The sequence below is a fragment of the Ambystoma mexicanum genome, chromosome 9, assembly GCF_040938575.1.
Source record: "Ambystoma mexicanum isolate Mex_15411 chromosome 9, UKY_AmexF1_1, whole genome shotgun sequence".
Classification (NCBI taxonomy): Eukaryota; Metazoa; Chordata; class Amphibia; order Caudata; family Ambystomatidae; genus Ambystoma; species Ambystoma mexicanum.
The window spans coordinates 832852201-832864577 of NC_090931.1; the positions used below are offsets into that span (position 1 = coordinate 832852201).

General features: G+C 50.6%; 1 protein-coding gene and 1 long non-coding RNA gene across 20 annotated transcripts in view; one reads left to right on the forward strand and one right to left on the reverse strand.

The window, feature by feature from the left end:
• LOC138488678 (uncharacterized) overlaps nt 1–12377 on the reverse strand; it is a 466934-nt gene that overhangs the window by 182770 nt on the left and 271787 nt on the right. The window lies entirely within an intron of this gene.
• Nucleotides 11293–12377, forward strand: part of MAP2 (microtubule associated protein 2) — a 680541-nt gene continuing 679456 nt past the window's right edge. For 5 of the 18 annotated variants that reach the window (XM_069615867.1, XM_069615868.1, XM_069615871.1 and 2 more), the window contains exons 1-2: nt 11294–11538; nt 11889–11960. The gene's annotated coding sequence lies outside the window, so the exon portion shown is untranslated. Of the gene's footprint in view, nt 11539–11888; nt 11961–12377 lie in introns of all 18 variants that reach the window. The other 13 variants (XM_069615869.1, XM_069615870.1, XM_069615879.1 and 10 more) reach the window with 6 other exon arrangements.

Sequence of the window (12377 nt, forward strand, 5' to 3'; positions counted from 1 at the left end):
CTTGATGTTAAGTACCCTATCACTTTCGTTCACTGTCCCATACTGATATGGAACGTATGCTTAGATATTCACTTAGAGCCTATTACCACTGTTCATAGGTTTTTGTAGTTTGCCACATAGGATGACGTTAGTAATAATGCAGGTCAATATCACTAATGACAAATTTTCTGCATAAAACCTCTGTTTTTACTAAGATGCTTTGAGTAAGAGGATCAAGCGAGTACGCTGATGTTCGTTGTACTCCCAGTTTTAGATAATTGACATTAAAACAGTTATCCTTTTGCCAAACTACCTCATTCATTTTGATTTTTGATGTATGAATAAAAATCTGCATCCCCATCCATCTCCAGGGTATTGCTACTCGCCTTAATGGGCTGGGAATATCCAGTCCAATCCACTGAGTTGTAGCTCTCATCGCAGAGATTCTTTTCAGTGCACTACCATCATGTGTTTTATCTGGGATAGAAAAGTAATATTATCCCAGTAAATTCAGAATCATGTGACATGGTCTCTCTGGCTTTCGGTCTCTAACACACGGATCTCTATTTAAACGCGCTTAATACCAGAGACCAGTTTCTAAGTGCAAGACTGGGATTCCTACCTGCATTGCTATGTTTTGTCTTGCTTCCAAGACAAGCGCGTTGCCCCTGAGCTATCCTCCCGGCCCGTGAGCTATCCTCCCACCCCGTGCTCGCCATATCCCTATGAGCAGATCTGACCCAACCCCTTCATTCACTCCACATGTGTGTAAGTAATAGTTCTGCCACAAGGGCGCCAAGGGTTGTTACCTTTTCCTGTGTTGTTTCAGGTACTCTTAAGTATTCTTAAATGATTAAAAGCGAGCCTGAGTTATTTTGCTGCTCACTAACCACTTCATCATTTGTGCAGAATAGATAAAAAAGTTCTTGGGTGAGCATAAAGAAGATCTTTTGGAATCTAAATGAGTTTCGATCAGCAAGTCTCATGATCCATACATGTTACTGCCTATAGGTTTCAATGCCCTTGTCTTTCAGGTTGGATTACGTGAATTCCTTTCACTTTTGGACTAATCTTGGAATTTTCCTTGACTTAACTCCTTGGAGACATCTCACTTTACGTGAGTTGTCGGCAGGAGCAAATGTTCCTTAGGTGTAGGAGGAAGCCCGGGGGTTCGACATACAGGGTGGATTAAAATGGACTACAGGGAGAGGGGTACAGCCAGCGGTGGACTGGGAACCAAAATAGGCCTGGGAAATTATCTTAAAAGTGGCCACACATTTTCAACAAGGCCAACCCTTTTCCTATGAGAAAATTTGGAAATAAAATAGGTTGCCACACCCGGGGTGCAGGGGCCTACTGGGACATATCCAGAGTTCCCTATAGGCCATTGGTTGGTAGTTGCCTACGTGCACTTCCTGTTGCCCTACTAATTCACAGCAGCCCATCAGGGATGCTTGCTGTTGTGGGCGCATGCAAGATGGTACTGCATGGCACTGTATTTTCCAATCGCATGCAAGATGGCACTGCATGGTGCGGTATTTTCCAATCACATGCAAGATGGCACTGCATGGTGCAGTATTTTCCAATTGCATGCACGATGGCTCTGCATGGCGCTGTATTTTCCAATCGCATGCAAGATGGCACTGCATGGCGCTGTATTTTCCAATCGCATGCAAGATGGAACTGCATGGCGCGGTATTTTCCAATTGCATGCACGATGGCTCTGCATGGTGCAGTATTTTCCAATCGCATGCAAGATGGCACTGCATGGCATGGTATTTTCCAATCGTATGCAAGATGGCTCTGCATGGTGCAGTATTTTCCAATCACATGCAAGATGGCAATGCATGGCACAGTATTTTCCAATCACAGGCAGGATGGCACTGCATGGTGAGGCATTGTATGATGCTGAAGGCAGGGGCACTGAGTATAGGGGGGTTTCTGGGCCCGGGCCCCCCCGGCAAAATCAAGTCGGGGCTGAGCCCCCCCCTGGGGTGGAGAGAAGTGATGCAGTATCGATGGCCCTTTCCATCGATACTGCATCACTTCACTCTGGCCGGGTAAAAGCGCGAGAATGTCCGATTAAGCCCTCCACTCTAGGCCTCATATTTGTGTATGGTCCTGGAGGGGAGGGCTTAGGGGCACTTAAGGTCAAGATCCGACAGAGCATGGGTAATAAAAGTGACACTAATTATGACAGTACTTGGAACTGGAGTCATCTGGCACGAGGAGCTATATAAATCCCCACATTATTACCAGACTGCATGGAGTGTGAGGAGCAAGGCAGCAGGAACGTACAGTAGTGCAAGTCTCTAGTGCTTACATAAAGGTGATGCTGAAGTAACAGGCAGCGCTGCAGGTCAAGACTGGGAGTGCTCTGTGAGATTACAGTAATTAAACAAGCATTGCCAATGCCAACAGTTTGGGCTTTTGTGTAAGCATGGAAAAAGCACGACCGTATGCTTTTAACTGCCCATTGATGATAGCAATTGCAAAATGGTGCAAGTATCTGGGTACCTAATAGCAGTGCCTGCCACATGCCTAATGCGTATACATAACTAATACTATAACTTTGCCAATGCTGTTTTTTAACAGGACTTCTTTGAAATACGTAGTGCTTCCAAATCAAGTGGCTGAAGGCAGACCTGGTTACGATATTTGTATTATACCAGTCACAGGTTTAGAGCTGCAGTAGCAGCACGTTTAAAGCCCCAATTAAGTTGTTAACTCTCACAAGAATGCTTTGAAAAAACATTGGCAGGCACTTCAAGTCCAAACTTTGATAGTGAGGCTCGAATAAAGCAAGCTTAAAGAGTTATTATGAGGAGGTATTTTGGGCAGTGAGGGGCAGGCACTGGGAGGGAATGGCCATAGGATTAGCATGGCCATGGCTCGTCAATGGGTGGGCAAATAACCAAATAACACCCATCAGCTTTGCGCCCCTCCTCATATGCAATTTCTCCCTATCTGTACTCTAATGCAATAGTTTCAGCTTATAGGTGGTGTAAGCACACACTTAACAGCCCAAACCAAAAACAGATGATATTCGAAGAAAAGAGTGTGCTTGGTTTATCCTGGCAGTTTTGGGCTCATTTGCCTGGGCACCTCTACACTTTGTACCCCAGGTCAAACTACAGAATGTTAATGCTGTGACTGCGAAGCCTGGGCCATGAGTGGCAGAGTCCAGGACAGACTGTGTATAAAGGTGAATGATGTTGGTAACAGGAGGCACGGGAATGGAGTGGCCAAGTTAAAAAAAAGAAAAAAAATAACAGGCACCTTGATGGTAGAAAGTTTATCAAGAGTGTGTTTATATCATGTTAGGCTGGTTATGTTGGTTGTACAGCACTCACAGTGGTAGAGCAGTCTCCTAGCTCTGGAATTAAGGGTAAGAGAGGGTGCACAAGAGGGAGGATGAAAGCAACAGGGGAGTGATGGACTGAACCAAGAGAGGAGCGTTATGCTTTCAAATACTCCAAGAGACTGCATACATGCAGAACTCATGCACCCACATGGTGTAGAAGGACCGTTCTTTTTGTGTTCTTAGCAATTTGGATTACAAAAATGATCTGCCTCTTATTTTTGTATCACTGTGTGTGGTTGATGAGTTCCGCTGAGCCCATGAAGATCAGACAGCTAGCGCTTGAATTGGGAACTTTTTTTTGGTGGTGGTGGTACTCCACCTTGCAGCAGTACCTTCTGTTTAGCAAGCATTTCATTCTCCCATCCTAGTTGTGTTGCTCTGCCTTTTGAGGGAGGGCTACTACAACCTGGATGATTATAGAGGGGTGGAGTAGGGGCAGTGATGGCTTACTGGAATGCAATTCGAAGGCGTAAATCTCCTTCTTACTTGACTTTAGTATATGCAGCACATGCTAGCTAATGTTTCCACTGTTCTGCGCTGCGCGTGCCCCCACCCCCGCGCGCCAAGTTGTCGACTACATGCAAATTGGCAGTCATATAACTGCCAGTGATGTCACTTCCTGGTTTGGGGGCCCCCCCACACCCCGGAAATTCATAAATCGGCTCCCCTGGCTGAAGGCATGACAACGGGGATTACTGCAGTGAAAGAACGCACAAGCAAGTAACAGCGCACGTCCGCATGTTGTTCACCCACAATAGAAACACTTTAGAACAGCCCTTGAACAGCCCGGCCACAGGGTGGACTTACACTAGAGCTCTTTTGCGGACTATTTTTATCCCGGAATTCAGAATGAGGGTGCGGGGCATTTATAGACGGTTCTGCGGCTGGACCCGTCCCCTAGTTGAGCAGCGATTGTAAAACCTGCGTCCGGGGTGTTTTCTTTCTCTCTCTCTCTCTCTCATTCGCCCTCGCTGCCTCTCGCGCCCTCCGTGACCGTGTTTCTTTCTCGCTTCTGGATTCCTGCGTCGGTAATTTCGCTTACACGGGCAGCAGTTTAAATTCTGAGGCCTGGTCAAACGCATCAGCACTTGGAGAGCTCCCTTCATGGAGAGAGGCTACGCTGCTCCCGCCGCTATTTCCACATCCCATCCCAGCACACACGCCCACGCACACGCGAGTATTCATGCACGTAGCCGAGCCGGTACAGTATTAACCGGGTGGCTTTTTTAAAATCAGCATCTGGACAGCTCCCCTCGTGCAGTGAAGCTGTTTTCAAAGCACGGGTGCCTTTGCGCCTGGGAAGTTCCAGTTATGCACACACGAATGGGGTGGGCATTAACAGCCAGAAGGTGCCCAGAATTCTCGATTTAAAGGCCTCGAGCGGGGTCCCTAAAGGTCGGTGAAAGGTAACAATTCTGGTTTAATAGATGTATTTAAATATGCTTAATGTCTGTAAAAGTTTTCACCCAAATAAATATATTGAAATAAGAAATAGAACATCAAACCAAAAAGGGTCAGGGCACCATGCAATCCCACAGTTCTTTTGAAAGAAATCCATTATTCGTACGTACTAATTAAAGGCATTCTAATGATAATTCTTTAACACAGTGGGCCTCATTACGACCCTGCCGGTCCGGAAAGAACGGTGGCTGTAAAACCGCTGCCACCCTTGTTTCCAGACCGGCTGATTCAGAGACCTGCAGGCGGGAGGTGTCACTCCCGCCAGATCTGACCTGGCGAGATTATCACCACCCGCCTGCTGGCGGACATGGAAACACCGGCTCTGTCATAGACGGAACTGGTGTTTCCATGCTCCCCATGCCCATGGAGTCCTCTGGGAATGGGGACTTACAGAATTCCGCCTCCGGAATTACCAGGTCACCGGCAGGTTGTAATGCCCCGGTGATTCCGGCAATCACAGAGGCGGAATGGTATTATGGGTCCGGCGGCAGCCTTCCGGTTTTTCCGGCACGGCTACCACCGGACTCGTAATGAGGCCCAATTTGTGGCAACAATCAAACAACATATTCTCTTACAATTTCCCTTTCCTGTTTGAAAAGTACCTAACTTCACATTTCTTTAACTGATGTGGGTCTAAACTTTACTTGTGGTGATACTGGCAAAGAGCAGTATTGTCACTCATATTTTTTAAGAAATGTGTTGAGGGAGGCCAGTTTGGAGTGTCCTGTCAGAGCCCTGGCTAAAGGGCAATATTTGTAGACTGCTAGGGCTGAGCCCTGGCTAGCCCTGTCCAAGTTAAAGCCCCGTGGGACGATAACCCGTTACTGCACTCACTCCTGGGCTGTAATGCTAATATGCCCTACTAAAGTGCACCCCACCCAGTGTGAGCTTGCTTATCCTGAATGTGGAGTCCTTGACGCATTTTGCAATAGAAGACCCAATGGCGTAACTAATCTTGAATTCAGAAAACGCTCAGATGACGTATGAATTGAGCTGAGGGACTATCCCGAAAGACCACAGCCATCCGCTTGCTTCAACAGTCCATCCAAGCGTCATGCGCTATCCATCAACAGCACAATTCTCTCTCATTTGCCAGCTTTCTCTGTTCTTGTTCTTTTCCAGGCAATAAGCTCAAGCGCTTCCAGGGCAACCAATGGCTGTGGAGTAGCCAGAAAACCATGACAGCGTGTGCTTGCAGCATATTTATTTATTTAATTAATCAATTAATGAATTGCTTGTAAAGTGCCTTAGGCCCACAGGCAAACGGGCGCTGTAACAAAAACACCAAACCAAACAGGACAGACCAGCAAACAAACGAGCCCAAGGCACCGAAGAATTAAAAACATCAGCACGGGCTAAAAACACACAAAAGCAACACTAACATCAGGTAGGCAACATAACACCTGGCCTATGGCTGTTCTTTGATGTGGCATTCTTTTTTTATTTTTTATCCGTGTGTTTTAGTAAAATACTTTTGACACAAATAAAGTATAAAATACAAACGTACATTCCCAAATTAAAAAAATTATAAATAATTATCAAATAATAAGCGGCATTATAATAGCATTTTGAGAACAAACTCAACCAGCAAAACTCTGGCATCAGTACTCTGCCATTAAGCCAGGGCAGTGCCCGCCTCGCCCGTGGTCGTAGGGTATTGGTCCAGGCGGGGTGTGTCTTCCTTTCATTTCTTCACGCTGAAGTTTGTATAATGAATGACTTGATAGCCTGAATGAAGGACTCACGATCTCCCAGTCTGTTTACATGATGTACACTGTGTATCAGAGGCTTAAAAGTCGGGGAGCTGGAAGCGATCATTTTATGCCTTGTGTAATTAACTTTCCCTCTGAAGCACATGGTCGGCCCCCAAGCAAGTGCTAGCATTTCTGTCTGAACTAATTACTTTTTTCTTTTTTTTGTATCTGTCTTTCATGAATTATCTTTTGGTCGATCTCAGCCGGTCCTTCAAGTTCAGGCAAAGCTTGGTGACCTAGAGCCGGGGAACGAGGAATATAACCTCCCATCCTGTCCGTGCCTAGCCCAGCATTGCGTGGCCTAGCAGAGGATATAACCGTCCATCCTGTCCGTGCCGAGCCCAGCATTGCGTGGCCTTGCAAAGGATATAACCATCCATCCTGTCCGTGCCGAGCCCAGCATCGTGTGGCCTAGCAGACAATATAACCGACCATCCTGTCTGTGCCGAGCCCAGCATTGCGTGGCCTAGCAAAGGATATAACCGTCCATCCTGTCCGTGCCTAGCCCAGCATTGCGTGGCCTAGCAGAGGATATAACCGTCCATCCTGTCCGTGCCTAGCCCAGCATTGCGTGGCCTAGCAGAGGATATAACCGTCCATCCTGTCCGTGCCTAGCCCAGCATTGCGTGGCCTAGCAGAGGATATAACCGTCCATCCTGTCCGTGCCGAGCCCAGCATTGCGTGGCCTAGCAGAGGATATAACCGTCCATCCTGTCCGTGCCTAGCTCAGCATCACATGGCCTGGCAAAGGATATAACCGTCCATCCTCCGTACCTAGCCCAGCATTGCGTGGCCTAGCAGAGGATATAACCGTCCATCCTGTCCGTGCCTAGCCCAGCATTGCGTGGCCTAGCAGAGGATATAACCGTCCATCCTGTCCGTGCCGAGCCCAGCATTGCGTGGCCTAGCAGAGGATATAACCGTCCATCCTGTCCGTGCCGAGCCCAGCATTGCGTGGCCTAGCAGAGGATATAACCGTCCATCCTGTCCGTGCCGAGCCCAGCATTGCGTGGCCTAGCAGAGGATATAACCGTCCATCCTGTCCGTGCCGAGCCCAGCATCGCTGGCCTAGCAAAGGATATAACCGTCCATCCTGTCCGTGCCTAGCCCAGCATCACGTGGCCTTGCAAAGGATATAACCGTCCATCCTGTCCGTGCCTAGCCCAGCATTGCGTGGCCTAGCAAAGGATATAACCGTCCATCCTGTCCGTGCCGAGCCCAGCATGTATGGCCTAGCAGACAATATAACCGTCCATCCTGTCCGTGCCGAGCCTAGAATTGCGTGGCCTAGCAGAGGATATAACCGTCCATCCTGTCCGTGTCTAGCACAGCATCGAGTGACCTAGCAAAGGATATAACCGTCCATCCTGTCCGTGCCTAGCTCAGCATCACATGGCCTGGCAAAGGATATAACCGTCCATCCTGTCCGTGCCGAGCCCAGCATTGCGTGTCCTTGCAAAGGATATAACCGTCCATCCTGTCCGTGCCGAGCCCAGCATCGTGTGGCCTAGCAGACAATATAACCGTCCATCCTGTCCGTGCCGAGCCTAGAATTGCGTGGCCTAGCAGAGGATATAACCGTCCATCCTGTCCGTGTCTAGCACAGCATCGAGTGACCTAGCAAAGGATATAACCGTCCATCCTGTCCGTGCCTAGCTCAGCATCACATGGCCTGGCAAAGGATATAACCGTCCATCCTCCGTACCTAGCCCAGCATCGCGTGGCCTAGCAAAGGATATAACCGTCCATCCTGTCCGTGCCTAGCCCAGCATTGCGTGTCCTTGCAAAGGATATAACCGTCCATCCTGTCCGTGCCGAGCCCAGCATCGTGTGGCCTAGCAGACAATATAACCGTCCATCCTGTCCATGCCGAGCCCAGCATCACATGGCCTGGCAAAGGATATAACCGTCCATCCTGTCCGTGCCTAGCTCAGCATCACATGGCCTGGCAAAGGATATAACCGTCCATCCTCCGTACCTAGCCCAGCATCGCGTGGCCTAGCAAAGGATATAACCGTCCATCCTGTCCGTGCCGAGCCCAGCATTGCGTGTCCTTGCAAAGGATATAACCGTCCATCCTGTCCGTGCCGAGCCCAGCATCGTGTGGCCTAGCAGACAATATAACCGTCCATCCTGTCCATGCCGAGCCCAGCATTGCGTGGCCTAGCAGAGGATATAACCGTCCATCCTGTCCGTGCCTAGCACAGCATCGAGTGACCTAGCAAAGGATATAACCGTCCATCCTGTCCGTGCCTAGCTCAGCATCACATGGCCTGGCAAAGGATATAACCGTCCATCCTGTCCGTGCCTAGCTCAGCATCACATGGCCTGGCAAAGGATATAACCGTCCATCCTGTCCGTGCCTAGCCCAGAATCACATGGCCTAGCAAAGGATATAACCGTCCATCCTCCGTACCTAGCCCAGCATTGCGTGGCCTAGCAAAGGATATAACCGACCATCCTGTCCGTGCCTAGCCCAGCATCGCGTGACCTAGCAAAGGATATAACCGTCCATCCTGTCCGTGCCTAGCCCAGCATCACGTGGCCTAGCAGAGGATATAACCGTCCATCCTGTCCGTGCCTAGCCCAGCATCACATGGCCTGGCAAAGGATATAACCGTCCATCCTGTCCATGCCTAGCCCAGAATCACATGGCCTAGCAAAGGATATAACCGTCCATCCTGTCCGTGCCTAGCCCAGCATCACGTGGCCTAGCAAAGGATATAACCGTCCATCCTGTCCGTGCCTAGCCCAGCATCACGTGGCCTAGCCGAGGATAATAACCATCCATCCTGTCCGTGCCTAGCTCAGCATCACGTCCGTGCCTAGCCCAGCATCACGTGGCCTAGCAAAGGATATAACCGTCCATCCTGTCCGTGCCTAGCCCAGCATCACGTGGCCTAGCCAAGGATATAACCATCCATCCTGTCCCTGCCTAGCCCGGCATCACGCCCGTGCCTAGCCCAGCATCATGTGGCCTAGCAAAGGATATAACCGTCCATCCTGTCTGTGCCTAGCCCAGCATCGCCTGGCCTAGCAGAGCATAACATAACTCACATAGCATAAAATGATGTAGATGGTCTAAAAGGCCCTCAAGCATGTCACCAGGATTGTCGCGGTTTATTACGCGGTCACACACAACTCAGGGAGCGACTTTCCCCCGGGATGTGGAGCACAACAAATCACTATGATTCTGATTCAGGTTCTATTTGGTTAGACCTCCAACCCGTCTTGCACCCAACCCCCAACAAGTGCACGGTGCCACAATGGACTAGGAACCAGGCCGGTGTGTATTAATTACACCTAACAAGAACAGGTAGGGCTTTTGGGTTTTGGGCAGAGCCCAATGGATACAAAGGGGAAATTTCTCCCCACAGCATCAATAAATGTAAGTCCTGGCTCGAGGTGGGTGCAAGCATGTATGTATGCATGCAGAAGGCTGTGGTAGTAAGCCGTGTGGCTCAGTGGCGGCCCAGGAGAGAGCTAAGCAGCACACATGTTGTCTGTCACTGGATGCTACACAACTGGGGGGAAGGCACAGGTGATTTGAATTGATCAGAGCTGTCGGTTGGTTTTGGTTAGATGCTTGTGTGCCTTGCAATGTGGGCCAGATTCCAGCATCCAGGGTGTGGTAGTGTTGAACCAATAGCCAGAGAGCATGGCACACAGGTAACAGCTAGGCAAAGGCCTGTGTACAGAGACCGGCCATGAACAGATCTAGACGCCACTGAGATCAGTTGGTAGACCACTGCAGAGGGGGGCCCCTAAATGCATAAATGCAAATTCCTTATGTGGCGGGAGTTGGGGGTATCCCCAAAACGAAGGGATGCATGTTGAGTGCTATTGTGCCAGAAGTGTAGTCAGGGCCACACAAGCTTCCCAGCCAGCCTTTTCACCAAACTAATGGTTTCTGAGAAGCAGACTGCCATACCCGTTGCTTGTGGGTCGGCCACCCTTGCCTCTGCAGATGTGTTGGACTACAACTCCCATCAGCACCAGTTGGCATACCATCATGGGAGTTGTAGTTCAAAACAACCGGTGAGCTGCAAGTAGCAGACCACTCAGATAAGTGGGGCCAGTCCCGGCATCCCTTGCGCACTAGCTATTTTAGGGTCCTGTGTAGTGTAGCTTGGTACAGGAGAAGTCAGAGGTGGGCTGGCCTACATGCAAATAGAAAGGTGTGTCAATGGGCCTGTGACGTTGCAAGGTGGGAAAGCCAGTAGGCGCACTTGTTAGTTGGGACTCTATAACAGAGTGTGAGTCAACCTTCAAGAATCCTCATGGCAGGTGCCTGCCCCTTGCCATGGTGGGTGCAGCATAGGTGTGGGTGTGATGGCCTTTCCTCAGATCACGTGGCATGCCAACAGTACTCGAATGCTTTGCCATTGATACCTGGACTTTAACTTCTAGAGGGGGGTAGTCACAACGGAGGGTCCACGCGTTAAGGGTGCCCGCGAGGTCAGCGCAGATGTGACCCGGTGGCAGGAGCGGCTACTTGAAAGCTCCTGGAATGGCCACGTAGGGCTCCAAGAATGGCGGGTGTTACCTCTGCGCGAGGACAGGGGGTGCCGTCCAGCCAGCGTGAGGTCTCGGGCGCTGGAGGAAGGGCCTGGGTGGCATGCATGGGATTAAGGCCCAGGCTCCCTGGGCTCTGTGCGCTTGGACGCAATTAAAATGCCCGTCAGGCATTCGCCGCCAGAAGCCCCCGTCAAGCTGCTTAAGCAGTCGACGGCGCAGCCTCGCTTTGTACGGGAGGGATGGCGGAGCTCACCGGCTGGCGCTGCTTCTAGAACATTCTATGCCTGGCAAGCTCCCCCTCTCTCTCTCTCTCTCTCTATCCCTCTCTCGCTCTCCCTCCCTGTCTCTCTTTCTTGCCACTGCGGGGACCGTTTTTTTTTCTTCCTTTGGTAATTCGCAGTCTTGGCTTCCTGGCTCGGAGATCCATAGGCTGGGAGCTGGCAGACAGCGTCTGGCGCGGAGGTAGGCAGGGTGGCCCTGGGCAGAAGACTGGGGCAGTCATTATGCAGCACCTGTTTAAGGGTAGGCTTCCCCGGGCTGCGGCGGCGGCTGCCTATTAGCTGGTTACCAGTCTCTTAGGCTGGGGCTCCGGGGGGCTTCGCCTGACTCCAGACAAAGGACGCTGCGCTGGGAAGAGGCAGCCTGCTGCAGAGCGCCCCGCTCGGCTCCCCCCCACCCTCCCCCGGCACTAGCGGCAGCTGGGTATTTTGGATAAGAAAAGGGGCTCTTTTCCCCCGCTTCCTTCGAGGGTGGCTGAGGAGACTGGTGTGCGGGGTAATAAAGCATATTGTTGGTCTTTTGTTTCTCTGCAGATCCTTCGCGTCGTCGCCCTTTAGCTGAGCCGCACACCTCGGAGGCATCGACCCACCGTCCGCAACAAGCAGGTAAGGCGTGATTGCCTTCGAGTTCTGTGCTACCTTCAAAGTGCAGGGGGGTGGGGGGGTGTTGCTGATGTCATTGTTAACGTTTAATTTGTATGTAGCACCTGCGTTCGCTGTGGTCAAATATGGGAAACTGGTTTATAGGGAGAACACGCAATTTGACAGGGATCACACAATGCGGTCAAGCGGGGAAGCCGGGATTGCTACTCGGGTGTCCCGGATCCCACTCCCACGCTGGTACTGCACGAGCTTGTTCATTATGGCTGGACAGAAAATCTGCAGCATCACCCCCCAGAGTCGTCGGAAAGCCTACCCTTCCGCTAGCTACATCCGCACTGCAAGGGCACTGGAGCCTGCCAGCTTGACAGTGGGCATTAACGGTGGTTAAGCCAACCGCGAAGCACCTTAGAGGCTACAGAA